This window comes from Eschrichtius robustus, chromosome 1, assembly GCF_028021215.1.
Source record: "Eschrichtius robustus isolate mEscRob2 chromosome 1, mEscRob2.pri, whole genome shotgun sequence".
Lineage (NCBI taxonomy): Eukaryota > Metazoa > Chordata > Mammalia > Artiodactyla > Eschrichtiidae > Eschrichtius > Eschrichtius robustus.
The window spans coordinates 124,803,101-124,821,060 of NC_090824.1; the positions used below are offsets into that span (position 1 = coordinate 124,803,101).

Below are 17,960 nucleotides of genomic sequence, written 5' to 3' on the forward strand. Positions count from 1 at the left end.
CTCTGCCCGTTCTTCACTATCCTCTAGATATGGTGGCTTCCATCACTTCCTTCTACGCTTGGGGTCACTCAGAGATGCATCTAGGACTGGATTAAAAAGCAGGTCTCCACTCTGTCATAGACTGTTCTCTCCGTTTGACTTCATAAAATTCAAAGGATTCTACTCCAGACTGGAAAGAGCAACAACAATATTCCCTGCGGCAAAAACTTATAGATTGTTTATACAAAAATAAAAAGGATGACTGAGACTATGGAAACTGGAGGTCTTCTGACCTAATTATGATTAGTAATAGGAGAGCTTCATGTTTACCCAACACTTCTTTTCCCTTGGTGCCAGAGTTACTGAGTCCGCCTTCCCTGTTTTCATGTTTTTTCCTGTTATCTTCCCTCCAGGGTAGTTAACTAATTTCCCCCTCACTCCTTTCCTGCACCTTCCGTTCTGGCTGAACTAAACCACTTGGGTCTGATTTTTCTACTTCTTCTATGAAAGACAGGTTTTAAAATTTCAAACAATAGTTGTGGAGTTTTCCATAACTCCTTGCAGTTCTATCAGTTTTTGCTTCATGTATTTTGAAGCTCTATTATGAGGTATACAAATGGTTAAGATTATTATGTCATCTTGATGAATTGACCCCTTTGTCATTACGAAATTACCCTGTTTATCCGTGCTAATATTGTTTCTCTGAAATCTACTTTGTCTGGTGTTAATATAACCACTCCAGTTTTCTTTTGACTAGTGTTAGCATGGTATATTATTTTCTATCCTTTTACCTTTAACCTACTTGTGTTTTTGTATTTAAAGTGGATTTCTTATAGACAGCATATAGTTGGGTCTTGGCTTTTTTATCCAATATGACTATCTCTATTTTAATTTGGATGTTCAGCCCATTTAAATTTGTTGTGATTTTTATATGGTTAGCTTTAATTCTACCGCCTTGCTGTTTGTTTTCTGTCTTTCCCATCTATTTTTTTGTTCATTTTTCCATCTTGTTCCGACTGTTTTTGGATTAATTGGATATTTTTCATGATTCCATTTTTATCTCCGTTGCTGACTTATTAGCTATAACTCTTTGTTGTGCTACTTTAGTGGTTGCTTTAAGGTTTATAGTATACATCTTTAACTTCTCTGGTTTGCCTTCAAGAGATATTATACCACTTCATGTAAAATATGAGAACTTATAACAGCTATTTCTATTTCTCCCCTCCCAGCCTTTGTGTTATTGTCGTCATACATTTACTTCTACATAATGGCATTGTTATTATTTTTGTTTTGAATTGTCAATTATCTTTTAAAGAGATTTAACTAAGAAGAAAAAGGTCTTTAAATTACCTATGCAGGGAATTCCCTGGCAGCCCAGTGGTTAGGACTCAGTGCTTCCATTGCAGGGGGCACAGGTTCGATCACTGGTCGGGGAACTAAGATCCTGCAAGCTGCCAAAAAAAAAAAAAAAAAAAAAAATTACCTGTGTAGTGTCATTTGTGATGTTCTTTATTCCTTTATGTAGATCCAGATTCCCCTCTGCTATCCTTTTCCCTCTGCTTATCAGACTTCCAATAATATTCCTTATAGAATAAGTCTGCTGGTTGTGAATTCTTTCAGTTTTTGTATATATGAAAAAATATTTCTCCTAACTTTCTTTTTTCCTCTTTTTTTTTTTTTAATATCTATTTATTTATTTGGCTGCACTGGGTCTTAGCTGCGGCAGGCGGGCTCCTTAGTTGTGGCATGCGGGCTCCTTAGTTGTGGCATGTGAACTCTTAGTTGCAGCGTGCATGTGGGATCCAGTTCCCTGACCAGGGATCGAACCCAGGCCCCCTGAATTAGGAGCTCGGAGTCTTATCCACTGCGCCACCAGGGAAGTCCCTCTTTTTTCCTCTTATAATTCTTTTTTTAAAAAGATACTGGTTTTTTGGAGCTGTTTTATGTTCACATCAAAATTGAGAGGAAGGTACAGAGATTTCCCATATACTCCTTGCCTCCACACATGCATAGCCTCCCCCATTATCAGCACCCCTGATCAAATGGTACATTTGTTGCAATTGATGAACCTACACTGACACATCATAATCACCCAAAGCCCACAGTTTACCTTAGGGTTCACTCATGGAGTCGTCCATTGGTTTTGGATAAATGCATGATGACATGTAACCACCATTATAGTATCATACAAAGTATTTTCACTATTCTAAAAACCCTCTATGCTCTGCCTATTCATCCTTTTCCCCCTTCCCCAACCTCTGGCAACCACTTATCTCTTTACCATCTCCATAGTTTTGCCTTTTCCAGGATGTCATGGTTGGAATCATACAGTACATAGCCTCTTCAGACTGGCTTCTTTCACTCAGTAATATTCATGGGTTTTTTTGTATGGCTCAATAGCTCGTTCTTTTTAGCACTGAATAATAGAACATGGTCTACATGTACCACAGTTTATTCATTTACCTTTTGAAGGGCGTCTTGATTGCTTCCAAGTTCTGACAATTATGAATAAAGCTGCTATAAACATCCATGTGCAAGGTTTTCTGGACATAAGTTTTCAACTCCTTTGGGTAAATACCAAGAAATAATGGTTGCTGGATCATATGGTAAGACTATGTTCAGTTTTGTAAGAAACCATCACACTGTCTTCCAAAGTGCCTGCACCATTTTTACGTTCCCACTGGAATGAGAGTCCCTGCCGCTCCACATCCTCACTAACATTTGGTGTCATCAGCATTTCAGATTTTGGCCATAGGAATAGGTACATAGAGGTATGTCATTGTTTTAGTTTGCATTTCCCTGTTGACATGTAATGTGGAGCATATTTTCAAATGCTTATTTGCCATCTGTATATCTTCTTTGGTGAGGTTTCTGTTAAGATCTTTGGCCCACTTTTTAAATTGGATTGTTTGTTTTCATATTGTTCAGTTTTAAGGGGTTTTTGTGTGTGTGTGTGTGTGTGTATTTTGGATAACAGTCTTTTATCAGTTTTGTCTTTTGCAAATATTTTCTCCCTGTCTGTGGCTTGTCTTCTTATTTTCCTGACCATCTTCATTTTTTTTTTTATAAATTTATTTATTTATTTATTTTTGCTGTGTTGGGTTTTCGTTTCTGTGCGAGGGCTTTCTCTAGTTGTGGCAAGGGGGGGCCACTCTTCATCACGGTGCGCGGGCCTCTCACTGTTGCGGCCTCTCTTGTTGCGGAGCGCAAGCTCCAGACGCGCAGGCTCAGTAGTTGTGGCTCACGGGCCCAGTTCCTCCGCGGCATGTGGGATCTTCCCAGACCAGGGCTCGAACCCGTGTCCCCCGCATTGGCAGGCAGATTCTCAACTACTGCGCCACCAGGGAAGCCCCCATCTTCATTTTTGAAAGATATTTTCATTGGGTATGGAAGTCTAGTTTGACAGTTGTTGGTTTTTTTTGTTTTTAGTACTTTAAAGATGTCATTCTACTGTCTTCTAGCTTACTTTGTTTCTAACAAGAAGTCTGTCGTCTTTCTTTCTTTCTTTCTTTCTCTGTCTATCTATCTATCTATCTATCTATCTATCTATCTATCTATCTATCTATCTATCTTTGGCTGCGTTGGGTCTTCGTTGCTGCACGTGGGCTCTCTCTAGCTGTGGCGAAGGGGGGCTGCTCTTCATTGGGCTCAGTAGTTGTAGCACGCAGGCTCAGTAATCGTGGCACATGGGCTTAGTTGCTCCGTGGCATGTGGGATCTTCTCGGACCAGGGCTCGAACCCGTGTCCCCTGCATTGGCAGGCAGATTCCCAACCACTGTGCCACCAGGGAAACCCCCAGTCATCTTTATTTTTGTTTCTCTGGAATAATATGTCTTTTTTCTCAGCTGCCTTTGATTTTCTCTTCATCGCTGGCTTTAAGCAATTTGATTATGATATGCCTTAGTGAAGTTTTCTTCATGTTTTTGTGCTTGGGGTTTATTGAGCTTCTTTGGGTCTGTCAGTTTATAGTTTTCATCAAATTTAGAACATTTTTGGCCATTACTTCCTCAAATATTTTTGGCCCCCTGCCCATCCCACGCCCCATTTCAGGGACTCCAGTCTCTAAATTACATGTCTGTTAGGGCACTTAAAGTTATCCCACAGTTCACTGATGCCCCAATTTTTTTTTTTTTTAGTCTTTTTTGTAAGTTTAATCTTGAATCGTTCCTTTTTTTTTTTTTTTTTTTAAATGACAGGTTTGTTTTTTTTTTAACTTTGGGTTTATTTTATTTATTTATTTATTTATGGCTGTGTTGGGTCTTCGTTTCTGTGCGAGGGCTTTCTCTAGTTGCGGCAAGCGGGGGCCACTCTTCGTCGCGGTGCGCGGGCCTCTCACTATCGCGGCCTCTCTTGTTGCGGAGCGCAAGCTCCAGACGCGCAGGCTCAGTAGTTGTGGCTCACGAGCCCAGTTGCTCCGCGGCACGTGGGATCTTCCCAGACCAGGGCTCGAACCCGTGTCCCCCGCATTGGCAGGCAGATTCTCAACCACTGCGTCACCAGGGAAGCCCTTGAATCGTCTCTATTGCTATATCTTCACATTCACTGTTCTTTTTTTCTGCAATGTATAATCTGCTATTAATATTAACAAGTGCATTTTTTTTGTCTTGGGCATCACAGTTTTCATCTCTAAACGTTCAATTTGGGTTTATTTTATATCTTTCATGTCTCTACTTATCACATTCAGTCTTTCCTCTAACTTCTTGAAATATGGAGTGTAGTCATAATAACTTTAAAAAATATTATTGTATATGAATTCTATCATTTGTATTCTTTCTGAGTCAGCTTTGATGGATTGATTTTTCTCTTCATTCTGGATTATATTTTCCTGCATTTTTGCATGCCTGGTACTTTTTGTTGGGATGCCAAACATTGTGAATTTTACCTTGTTGGATGTTGAATATTTTTGTATTCATGTAAATATTCTTGAGCTTTGTTCTGGAATGCAGTTAAGTTACTTGGAAACAGTACTGTAGGGGAGCAAAACTTGCCACCCCAAAATGTCTCTTTGGCATGCAGACTGTTTTGAACAAAAACAATCAAGGCCCAAAAGACTCAGGAAGAAATTTTGACCCCTCCCTGAGCTCCCTAAAAAATTTTAGATAAAGGGTCTGCTTCTGGAATAGAGCTATCACCAGAGATCTCTGCAAAGATATGGGCTAGGATGGTGGGGGAAACTCTAGGCAGGGCCTAAAGATCAGAGTTCCATTGTCTCCGCATGGCTTTTCCAAACAGTTGCTTTTCCATCTTCATGTCGATTGCTTTCCTCGCCTTTGAAGTCCCAAACCACTACTCCCAACATCCTCTTTTGTCTTTAGCTGAAGATGGTATTTAAGGTGAGGGCTTAGGCCATTTTGGTGAGTTGCTCAGTTTTCCTGGGTCTCTCCCATGTATACATGTTATTAAACTTCTTAATTTTTCTCCTCTTAATCTGTCTCATGTCAATTTAATTCTTAGACCAGCCAGAAGAGCTAGAAGGGTAGAGGAAGATTTCTTCCTCCCCAACAGTTTGATAATTTCATGTCTTATTTTTCACTTTTGTTAGGCCAGGTCAGAGCTGCATTTAATTTACTTTTTTTTTTTGTATATTAGTTGCACTGGGTCTTAGTTGCTAGTTGCAGCTCACAGGCTTCTTAGTTGTGGCTCACCAGCTCCTTAGTTGTGGCATGTGAACTCTTAGTTGCAGCATGCATGTGGGATCGAGTTCCCTGACCAGAGATTGCACCTGGGTGCCTGCATTGGGAGCGTGGAGTCTTAACCACTGAGCCACGGGGGAAGTCCCTGCATTTAATTTAGAGTTAATTTTCTTCCCCAAGGCAAGACCCTCCTTGGTACTCTAATCAGTGCCTCCTGAATTATGAGATTTTCCACTCTGGCTGCTGGGAGCAGGCATTGTTCTTGGCCCTATGCGCTCTGAGCACTGTTCGCTCAAATCCTTTTGGGTGGTTCTTTCCCTGGTTTCAGCAAGAGTCTTCACATGCCTTGGCTGGCCAGTACTCAAATGAATACTCAAGGGGGACCCTCTGCATATCTTCATAGTTCTCTCTGTGTGCAGCTCTCTCCTCTGCTACTCTGCCCTGTGAAGTCTAGCTGCCATAGCTGCCCTGCACCCCATCTCTGTTCACTAAACACAGGGAGACTCCCAGGCTCTGCCTGGGTTCCCCTCCATATGTCACAGATGAAAAAAGTTTCTTCAGGCAATGAGCTAGGTAATTGTAGGGCTCACCTCACGTGTTGCCATTGTTTCAAATATTTTACCCAATTTTTTAGTTGTTTTGCATGGGAGGATAAATTCAATCCTTGTTACACCATCGTGAGTAGAAACAGAAGTCCTGTTTAACTGATGTTAAACATCCCTTTGCACTGATGGGAATGAACAGCGGACCTTCCCATATAGTGGTCCACGGCTGTGAATCCTCAAAGCGGCCCAGCAGGTCTATCCCTCTGGGGACTCAAGTGCAAACCCACCTGATCTGGGCACTTTTTAGAGGCAAATGTTATATAGCACCCTCAAATTGACAACCAAACATTGTGCCTGGAACAACAACAAAAAAGGGGTGAAAATCAGTTGATATTTAACAAGACAGACCTACTCATGTAAGACCATACTGGTCTATATCTTTCCCCAAGACAAAAGTGAGGCGTAACCTGGAATTGACAGTACCCCAAAAAGCTGTCAGTGGTGAATCCCTAGACCCTTAGTAGAATAATATCCCACACTGTAGTATCTTAATGGTTTAGCCCACAGTCTATTCCCCTTTGTTAGGCATCTCTTTTTATCCTATTCTATTGGCAACAATCAAAGAGAATCATGGACCTTTTACTTTGATATTCCGATAGCCCCTAATCAGACTCATTCTCTAGAGCCTGATACTCAGTGTGAGGACCATGGCGTAGCAGCAGCACCTAAAAGCTTACAAATACAGAATTTCAGGTCCCAACCTAGACTTACCAGATCAGAATCTGCACTATAACAAGATCCCCAGGGGATTTGTATGCACATTAAAGTCTGAGACGCTCTGCTCTAGAGGAAGGATTCTGAGGGTCTGTCTGTGATGAAGTCCATCTGGTACAAAACCTTTTCAATATGAGGCTGCCTCCCCAGTACATCCTTACCCTCAATCTTGACCTCAGCTACAGGGCCCTGGTCCAACCCCTGGTAAACTTGAAGACGTGTAGCCCTGTCTTCCAAGAACTGTGACCTAAGAACTCTGCCTCTAGGTATTTATCTTAAAACTCCCACAGCATGTACAAAAGGAGACTGGTATAAGAAGGTCCATTGCAACCTAGTTTGCAGTAACAAAAGATTGCAAACAACTTGGGTGTCCGTTAACAGGAGAATGGATACATGCATTGAGATACATTCATTGTCTTAGTTTGGGTTCCCCCAAAAGCAGACCCTGAGACAGGATACAAGTACAAGTAGTTATGTAGGAGGTGATCCCAAATGTGTAACAGAGGAACAGAGGTGTGTTCTTGTGGTGTACATGGGCACGCTGCCCAGAGCCCCCTTCAAGGGAAGCCTTGCTGTCCAGCTGCTGGGGTCGGGGCCTCCAGCTGTCAGCTGCTTCAGGGTCTGCCTCGGCTGCCCAAGGTCACACTCTCCCCGGGGCAGCCCACAGCCAGGGACTGAGTGAGGCAGAGGTATTGAGAACCAGCCCTTTGGGTCTTCCATGGGACACTCTGCAGGCCACCACTCCCTCTGGGGTCCCCTGCAGGTTGGCTGAGGCTTCATCGGGCCTTCATCGCAGTTCTGTTTCTCCCTCTGCCCGATCCTGCTTCCTCCCCGCTTCCTTTTGCAGGTGTTCCTAATAAACACCTTGTGCCCCAAGTTCTGGTTCAGCATCAGCTTCTGGAGAAGATGGCCTGAGACAATTATCAAAGTAGTCACTGCTGTGGGCAACCACCCAGAGCTGAATCGCACGTGGAAACTCCAGGAGACAGTGCAGAGCACGTGCCTCAGAGCGGTCCTGCCTGAGGAGTGAGGGAGCGCGGGAATTTATCTACCAACGCCCCTCAGACACGGGTGAGGGCTGCTCCTGGGGGCTGTTAAATCCAAGCCCTCTGGGCCCCCCCAAGTGGCAGCAGCCCGAGAAAGCCCTCAGGTGATGATGTGGGGTGATGGCCACAGAGAGCCAGGCCTGTGGGCAGGGAGATGGAGAGCATGGAGAGGATGTAGGAGGTTGAGACACCGACAGGCATGCTACATTCACACACAGGAATACTAAACAGCAGTGAAAAATGAATGAACTATTTGTATCGATATGGATAATTCTCACAAAAATTATATTGAGCAAAACAAGCAAGTTACAGAAATTTATAGAAAAGTTTAAAACGTACAAAACAATAGCAAATATTTTTTTTGAGAGCTATATATACATGGTAAAAGTAGAAAAAGATGATGAACGGTCAATTCAGGAGAGTCATGACCACCGACAGGGAGGGAAGGAGAGATGGGATTAGGGAAGTGTACACGGGACGTCTTAAAATAAAGCTGTATTTTAAGTGTCTTGTTTTTATACTGGGTAGTAGGTACACGTAGGACCATTACGTTATATTCTAAATTTTTTGTGTGTCTGAAAATTTTTCAAATTAAAAAATGTTAATAACCAAAGTTAAGTTTAATTAAAAGAATCCAAATGATCTGAAAGAAAGAGGTACTAGCTATTGTGAAGGAAAGGACTTTTTTTGCTTGGTTTATAACTAAAAATAGCATTAAGCATCTTTTTAAATTTAAAAATGCATCTATGAAATGAGCACATGAAAATGTAATAGGTGGGACTTCCCTGGTGGCGCAGTGGTTAAGAATCCACCTGCCAATGTAGGGGACACAGGTTCAAGCCATGGTCCGGGAAGATCCCACATGCCACGGAGCAACTAAGCCCATGTGCCACAACTACTGAAGCCTGAGCTCTAGAGCCCATGAACCACAGCTACTGAGCCTGCACGCCACAACTAGTGAAGCCCATGCACCTAGAGCCCATACTCCACAACAAGAGAAGCCACCGCAATGAGAAGCCCGCACACAGCAATGAAGACCCAGTGCCAAATATATAAATAAAATTAATTAATTAATTAATTTAAAAAAAGAAAATGTAATAAGAACTACCTTTGGAGAATAGAAATACTTTCAACTTCACACCTTCTTTATTGCTTGAACTTTTTTTTAAAACATGAGCAGAAATTGCTTTAAAAAAAAATAAAAGGACCTATGACTCTACCAGTCTAACAGCACTATTTTCATTTTCATTAATTCCTTTTCAGACTTTGCCCATACGCATATATACTGTGCTTAGTCGCAATCATATTGCACATATATATATATATATTTTTTTTAACCCCACATTTGTTTATTTATTTATTTTTTTATTTTTGGCTGTGTTGGGTCTTCGTTTCTGTGCGAGGGCTTTCTCTAGTTGTGGCAAGCGGGGGCCACTCTTCATCCCGGTGCGCGGGCCTCTCACTATCGCGGCCTCTCTTGTTGCGGAGCACAGGCTCCAGATGCGCAGGCTCAGTAGTTGTGGCTCACGGGCCTAGTTGCTCCGCGGCATGTGGGATCTTCCCAGACCAGGGCTCGAACCCGTGTGCCCTGCATTGGCAGGCAGATTCTCAACCACTGCGCCACCAGGGAAGCCCTGCACATATATTTTATAGTCTACTATTTTCACTTAATCATGTGTGATAATATCCGTAAATGTTTCTCCATTTCTATATAGACTAAATAGTCATCATTTTAACGGCTGCATAATGTTCAGTTGTGTTGATGCATAGTGGTCCACAGCAGTTCCTTATTTTGGACATTGATGTTGCTTCTAAATTTTAGATATTGAAATAACTTCATGATAAATATACTCGTGGAGGTTTTTGTTTATGTTAAATATAACCTTAGCAGAATCCCAGGAGTACAATTACTAAGTCAGGGGGCGTGACCGTCCGCGTGGCCTTTGCAATGTAACCCATAGAGCTTTCCCTTTGTCAATAGCTATTTACTTAAAGCCCTGGGTCCTCCCAAACGCCTAGGAATCTTCATTTTAGAAATAATCTCTTTTGGGCTTGTGTTTGTTTTACTGGGTTGTGGGGAGGCTAAAGAGGACAGCTGGGAGGAGATGAGCCAACAGCAGTTTGCCCAAAGAAATGTCTATTTTCTAAGTGGCACGAAGAATTTAGGAGTAAGGCAGACAACTCATTTCTTTCTTTCTTTTTTTTTTTCTTAAAAAAATATTTATTTATTTATTTGGTTGCGCCGGGTGTTAGCAGGCGGGCTCCTTAGTTTCGGCAGGCAGGCTCCGTAGTTGCAGCACGTGGGCTTCTTAGTTGTGGCATGAGAACTTTTAGTTGTGACATGCATGGGGGATCTAGTTCCCTGACCAGGTATTGAACCTGGGCCCCCTACATTAGGAGCGCGGCCTCTTATCCACTGCGCCACCAGGGAAGTCCCCGAGACAGACCTCATTTCTAATCTTGACTGCTAGTGGCAAGGTGTGTGACCTTAGCAAAGTGGCTGGCCCTCTGTAAGACTCAGTTTCTTCTCTGAAATAGAGATATCAACTGTATCTACCTCTCAGGTCTGCTCTGAGGATGAGGTGAGAAAATGCACCTCAGTGCTGGACGTAGTCCTTGGCCCATAGTGAGTGCTCTGAGGATATGAGCTGATTTTAAGATCAGCAAAAAATGTTCCTCCCAAGACTGCACCTCAAAGACACAGAGCCCAGCCCTGATGAGGCAAAGGCTGCCGAAGCTGGACCCACAAATCTTCCTGGTAGCAAAGTAGATTCCTGGATGAGGGTCTGATATTTTCAATGGCTCTGATGCTGGTGAAAATTAAGTGATTGAAGGAAGCCAGCAGGCAGGGGTAGAATGCAAAGAATCTTCTCTGGACTTGTAAGTCTGTATTATCTGTTTTAGCCCAAAATGAGAAGAAAGCGGTGTGCATTGAGCAACTATTACGTCCCAGGTGTTTTATATGCACTTTCTCCCCCAGGTCTCCCTGCAGTGATGAGGAGAACTTAGAGTCTTCTAGGTGACCTGGGCTTGATCCTAGCCCTGACCCACGAGCTGGGGAACAGCACTGAACTATATGTAATGTTTCCTAATGTGTAAAATGGGGGTGACTATCATGATGGGAAGACACCATTTCTGTAAAGCACCTGGCACATAGGCACGCAGTGGTAGCTATAATCGGAAACTTGCCCCTGGTCGCACAGCTAGAAAGTGGCAGTGCTGACATTGGGGCCGGGTCTCCTGCCTCCAAAGCCCACGGTCTGTCACCACATCACATTTTATCTCTTTGCAAATACTATGGTCTGTGTGATACAAAATACTCAAGAAGTACTTTTATGGTGATTCAAATAAAGGATTCTTCTGGGCTTTTTGTATTCTGTTCAGAGTGTTCTGTAATCATGAAATTCATCTCTCCAGTCACTTCTGAAAGTTTCCTTTCTTATACAAGAGCTTAAAAAGGATGGAGTCCCCAAAATGTAGGAAGACTTCCTTGAGATCAGAGCAGCCAGCCAGGAACAGAAATGCAGTCACCTGGAATTCTCCCCACCTCTTCCTGGAATTACGAGACATTCACAAGAGGGGAAGCAAGTTCAGAGAAAAGAGAAACCTCATTTTAGAGCCTTGGGGATGTTCACTACACCTTGTTGAACCTGTTTGGCTAATAGATAAGGAAACTGAGGCCCAGTCAGTCACGTTGGTGACTGCTTTCGTGACATGCTTTCGTGTCTGAAACAAAATTACTAACCACCCTTGGATTTCTGGTAACAGTGTTTAAGGTTTAGCATCAATATGAGCGACTGTATATGAGAATGTCTCTTGGTCGTGAAGTTAAATTACCACCTTTCTAAAGTAATCCTTGCCCGGACTACATTGTGGCTGGAGCAGTCCATTGCACGTGAAATGCCCATGGGCTCCACAGGTGTGCAGAGGTCTGAATTAGGGGAAAGATGCGCCACTTGTCAAGATGCAAGGGAATTTAATGTATTTCATCTTTCTGGTACCAGACTCAATACAGGGTCAAATAACTCCTCTTTGCAGTGGTCCCCATGTAAGGGGCTTGATTCATCATACTAGGTTTTTTTTTTAGCCTGTTGGACCAGAGTAGGGACTGCTTAGGAGAGGAAGTCAAGGCTTAAAGAACTGGCTCTGCCCATAGTAGGTACCTGATCTAGAAGATGGGTGTAGTAATATTTACATCCAGTCCTATGGCTTTTATACAGTCTCTAGGCTGATGCCTCCCAAAGTTGAATCTCCAACCCCAGCTTCTCCCCTGAGCTCTAGATTCGTTTATATGACTGTCTCCTGGACCTCTGCTCTTGGACGTCCAATAATCAACAGACTTCAAGCAGAACTTTCCATTCCCCGCCCCTCCAAGCCTGCTCCCCCCGCCCACCCCATCTGCCTCTTCTCTGTAACACCATCAGTTTTCACCCACCTGCTCAGGCCAAAGACCCAGGAGTGCTGACTTCTCTTCCTTTCCGTTCCACACTTAATCCATCAGCTAATTCTGCCAGCTTTCCCTGCAAAATACATGTAGAACCTGACCATTTCTCACCACATCTACTATTTCCACCTTGTCCCGGCATCTTTTTTGCCAGAACCTATGAATCCCTGTATCCAAATAATGTTTTTAAATACCTAAAATAAAATAGTGAGGATTACAAAGGAAACCAATCATACTGAAATACAGTTATCAAAATATTGTAAAGAATAAACTTGTGATATATTAATAGATGTGCTTTATTATTACCACATGAAATGAAAAGATCTAGTGGCAAGTCTAATAACTATTATAATTCCAAGGTATTGTTGAATATAGACAATGTTTCTAGACCTGCAGTAACTGTATATATTGTGATATAAAAACATCTGTGATTTCTAGTGGTGTCAAAGTCACAGGCAGTGCTCATATTAATGTGATTTGTTGCCTACATTGATCATTGAAGGAAAGGATAAATTTAGTTAGAGGGTAATGAAAATAAATATATATATATATACATATATGTGTGTGTGTATGTGTGTGTGTGTGTGTATATATATATATATATATATATATATATATATACATATATATACTATCCCGCCTCTTTCCCACTCCCATCTAAGTGCATGAACTCCCTGAATTCCGGATGGGAACATCTGATCAAGTCTACACTGCCAGCGTCTCTGGCTTGGAGTTTTGCAGGAGCCTCCAGGCGCCAACCTGGCCACCCTCTGTCCACTGCAGTCTACACAGCAGTCCCAGGGATCCCCTCCCTGTGTGTCATATTAGATCACTGCCCAGCTTCAAACACTCCGACAATGTCCTGTCACCAAAAATAAAACCCGAAGTTCTCACCACAGCCAGCGCGGCCCTACGTGATCCAGGCCCTGGCTGTCTCTCTTCTACAAGAACGGGGCACCAGGCCGGAGGAAGGCCTGTGGGTGCCGAGCCCACCTCCTTGGAAGGCATCAACGAATCTGCTCTCACAGCACACTCCCGGGGCTCAGCTCCCACCCCAGACTGAGGGCCCCCTCCCACGGCCCACGGTGCTCCCCATGAGAGGTGTGTTGGGAAACACCTTTCCGGAAGGGTACTAGCTTAGTCCATTTGGGCTGCTATAACAGGATACCACAGCCTGGGGGGCTTCTAAACAACAGAATCTTATTTCTCAAAAGTTCTGGAGGCTGGAAGTCCAAGATCAAGGTGCCAGCATGGTCGTGATCTGGTGAGGGCCCTCCTGTTCATGGCTGGCAATTTCTCACGTGTCCTTGCATGGAGGAAGGGGCAAGCAAGATCTCTAGGGCATAAGCTCAACCGTGAGGGCTCTACCCTCATGACCTAATGATCTCCCGAAGGCCCCACCCCCTAATACCATCACCTTAGGGGTTGGAACATCAACATGTGAATTTTAGGGAGACTTAAACATTCAGACCATAGCAGGTACTCTGCTTCTCCTCCCGTAACTGACTCTGGAATGGGCTTGGAAGGCCGTTCTGGTCTTAGCCCGGTTCTGGGCCTTGTTCTCTCCGGGTCTGACTCACCTGATCTCTCAACTTAAGGTCTCTGCAGAGCCCTGACCACCTCCAACTCCCTCCACCTGTCGTGCTGCCTGTGCCCAGGTCCCCTAGGGAGCCGCCTGAAGGGCCAGACTGTTGGCCCCAGGAGAAACCAGCCCTCCCCTTTAATGGCCTCCTACATCTTGAAGCAAATAAAGGCAATGATCTAGCCCAAGTCCCAGCCTGATTCACCAGTTTCAGTTCCCAGTTGTTGAAATTTCCTTTCCAGGGCTCTCAGGAACCAGGGCTGTATGGAGTGGTTGGGTGGGGCTGGCCCTGGGCCGTGTGGAGTCATAGATCAGGATCTGGGGTGAAGCTGGGCGTCTTCAAACAGGGCCGGGCTGAGGGGTAGATACTAGGCCAAACAACAGGCCTGCCCCAGCTCAGACCACCTTAACATAAAAAGGTGATAGTACCGACAGAGGCCACAGACCATATACCTCAGCATTTGAAAGTGATAAATCAAGCTAACAAAATGTGAATTAAAATATGTTCTGTCCTCCTACCTTGACAAATATACCTTCATAACAAGAAGGCAAGCCAGGCTCAGATTTAGGATGTTTACCCTCCTCAAAGTTTGAAGTCCACATAGGGCAGCACAGCCCCCCACCCCCAACCTGTAGGTCCCCCTGCCCTGTTCTCCTTCCACTCCCAGCTCTGTCTCCCACCATGCGGGGCCTTAGGTGAGTGCACCTCCACACCCTGCCCTGCACACACACAGCACCCTCGCCCCCGCCAACGCAAGCCGCTGCCCTCAGCCCCCTCCCAGCCAGAGGTAAGAATAGCAGCTGTGCAATCTGAAAAACAGGTCATGCAGGCCCTGCAGTTGCACTTGGAGACCCTTGGGCAGGGAATTTGGGAGTTCCTGGTACCCTGAGGATGGTCTAGTAGGGAGGCGCAGGTTCCCGGGGGGGCATAGCCACTTGGCCCCATGAACTTCTCAGCCCACGGGAAGGGGAAGGACCAGAGCAGTCCCATAAAGTGTAAGGCCCAGGATGAGTGCCCTCTTCCCCAGGTCTAAGGGCAGTCCGTCCCTGAGCCCACAGCTGAGCAGGCAGACCTGGGAGGGTACTGGAGAATGGAGCCTAGAGAGCTTGCCCCGCGCAAGGAAAGGGACGGGAAAATCTGTTCAGAGGGTGCTAGGGACAGAGCTGCTAAAGCTTCAGAGGCAAATCCAGCTCATTTTTGGCTGTTTCCGAAAACCTGCCCTTAAAGATTTTGCTCTCATTGAGGACCTAAAAAAGAATCCCCTGAAAATATTGGATTGGCCAAAAAGTTCTTACAGAAAAACCCAAACAGGATGTATGTATATGTATAGCTGATTCACTTTGTTACACAGCAGAAACTAACCACACCATTGTAAAGCAATTATACTCCAATAAAGATGTTTAAAAAAAAAAAAAGAAAGAAAAACCCAAACAAACTTTTGGGCCAACCTAATAGTTTCAGAACATTCTGTTGTAAAAATTCTAGTATGTTGGTGAAAAATAAGTTTTGTTGCTTGATGATTTCACCTTTCATAAAATATTCTATCCATCCAATTTAAAAATCAGAGCAGGGTATTTAAAACTCTTTCAATAAACACAGGCAAGAACAATGAACCTCGAATTGTTGTTGTTAATCTTTTTTTTAATTGAAGTATTATTGATTTACAATGTTTCAGGTGTACAGCAAAGTGATTCAGTTTTATATATATATATATATATATATATATTCTTTTTCATTATGGTTTATTACAGGATATTGAATATAGTTCCCTATGCTATACAGTAGGTTCTTGTTGTTTATCTATTTTATATGTAGTAGTGTGTATCTGTAGTAGTGTGTAACCCCAGATTCCTAATTTATCCCTCCCCGCCCTTACCCCTTTGGTAAGCATAAGTTTGTTTTCTATGTCTGTGAGTCTATTTTGGCATTGATGTTAACCTTGTTTTTAAATTATGACCAGTTCAAGGGAGAAATACCAAGGGAAATGGGAATAAAAAGTTAAAGTAATTTTGAAAAAATACGTGAAGTGGGATAAATATAGGAAGAAACAGAGATGTATGCATAGACTGTGAGAAAAAGAAGCACAAAAGACCTATATACACAAATGAATATTCTTACACTGGTGCCTTTTAAGACACTGTTGCTAAAGATTTTAAAACCATGTTGCATTTTTACAACCAGAGGCACCAATAGCCACATCATCCCTCATCTCTAAGTACTTGCCCTGTGAGTTGTATGAACTTGTGTGAAAGGTTTCTGGTTTCTCAACCCTTTCTAGAACTGTCTGGGCATGAACCTCTAGCCCCACATCATGGAGGTGGTTCATCTTATTTCATAGTCACATAAAAGCATTAAGCAGGTGATAGGAGTTAGGCATCTAAATCAGCAGGACTCTCTTTTGCCCCTATAACAATCTGTCATCCATAGTAACTAATTTTTAGATAGGACTGGAACTTTTTTTTTTTTTAAATAAGTTTATTTATTTATTTATTTATGGCTGCATTGGGTCTTCGTTGCTGCGCACAGGCTTTCCCTAGTTGTGGCGAGCGGGGGCTACTCTTCGTTGTGGTGCATGGGCTTCTCATCGCGGTGTCTTCTCGTTGCGGAGCATGGGCGATAGGCACACGGGCTTCAGTAGTTGTGGCACGAGGGCTCAGTAGTTGTGGCTCACGGGCTGTAGAGCGCAGGCTCAGTAGTTGTGGCGCATGGGCTTAGTTGCTCTGCGGCATGTGGTATCTTCCTGGACCAGGGCTCGAACCTGTGTCCCCTGCATTGGCAGGCGGATTATTAACCACTGCGCCACCAGGGAAGTCCCTGGACTGGAACTTTTTAACACGTGACATCATACTCTCTCTATTGGTCCTCCCTATAGCCCTATAGCCAAGGGCAATTGCCCATCCTTGAGATACAGATAAAGAAACTGAAGAAGAGAACAGTGAAGCTGCTTGCCTGGGGTCTGAGAGCAAGTTAGTTACTGGCAGAGCCAGGACAGGAACCAGGAAGCTCCCAGGTCTCTGCCTCCTGGTGCTGTGGGCTCACCCCTTTGCCTGACACCCTCCCTCCCCATCCTCCCCCTTCCCCTCCTGCTGTCAGTGGAGAAGAGCTCAGGGTATCCGGCAGCCACATGACTTGGGTGTGGATGCCCAACAGTGACAACAGGGAGACATCATTCTGGGCTCTTCTGATGAGGGGTTGTGAGTGTAACCATCTGTATGTGGCAGGGGAGGACCTAAGAGGCAGCTCTGGGAGGACCTGTTTCCAAGAAGCAGAGAAAAAAACGGGTCCAATGGTGCTTTGAAATTAAACACATGACATCCAGGTGGGCTGAATATGGAAACAAAATAATAGCCATGCTTTAGGAAATCACCATCCTTGCCGTGTCTGAAGACACTGGCCCAGATTAAAAGGGAAAGAGGGAGGGAAGGGGCAAACCAAGGAGGCCAAGCTACTGCTTTGAGCCAGGATTGCCCCTGAAGAGAGGCACCAGGCCACCGTTCTTAGCTGCAGCTAACTGTGCCTGCTGGATGAGCCACAAGTAACTCAAGAGGAGGCCTTAAAAGAGTCAGGGCTTAATAAGTGCGTGTCGGGGGCTTCCCTGGTGGCGCAGTGGTTGAGAATCTGCCTGCCAATGCAGGGCACACGGGTTCGAGCCCTGGTCTGGGGAGATCCCACATGCCGCGGAGCAACTGGGCCCGTGAGCCACAATTGCTGAGCCTGCGCGTCTGGAGCCTGTGCTCCGCAACAAGAGAGGCCGCGATAGTGAGAGGCCCGCGCACCGCGATGAAGAGTGGCCCCCGCTCGCCGCAACTAGAGAAAGCCCTCGCACAGAATCGAAGACCCAACACAGCTAAAAATAAATAAATTAATAAAAAATAAAAATAAATAAATAAATGCGTGTCTGGTGGGAGAATGACTGCTGGGTGGCCTGATGGATGGCGGGAGGGACCAGAATGAAG

General features: G+C 44.3%; 1 protein-coding gene across 3 annotated transcripts in view; it reads left to right on the plus strand.

Annotated features, from left to right (window-relative positions):
* Nucleotides 1-17,960, plus strand: part of USP3 (ubiquitin specific peptidase 3) — a 301,215-nt gene that overhangs the window by 110,041 nt on the left and 173,214 nt on the right. The gene's annotated exons all lie outside the window — the stretch shown is intronic.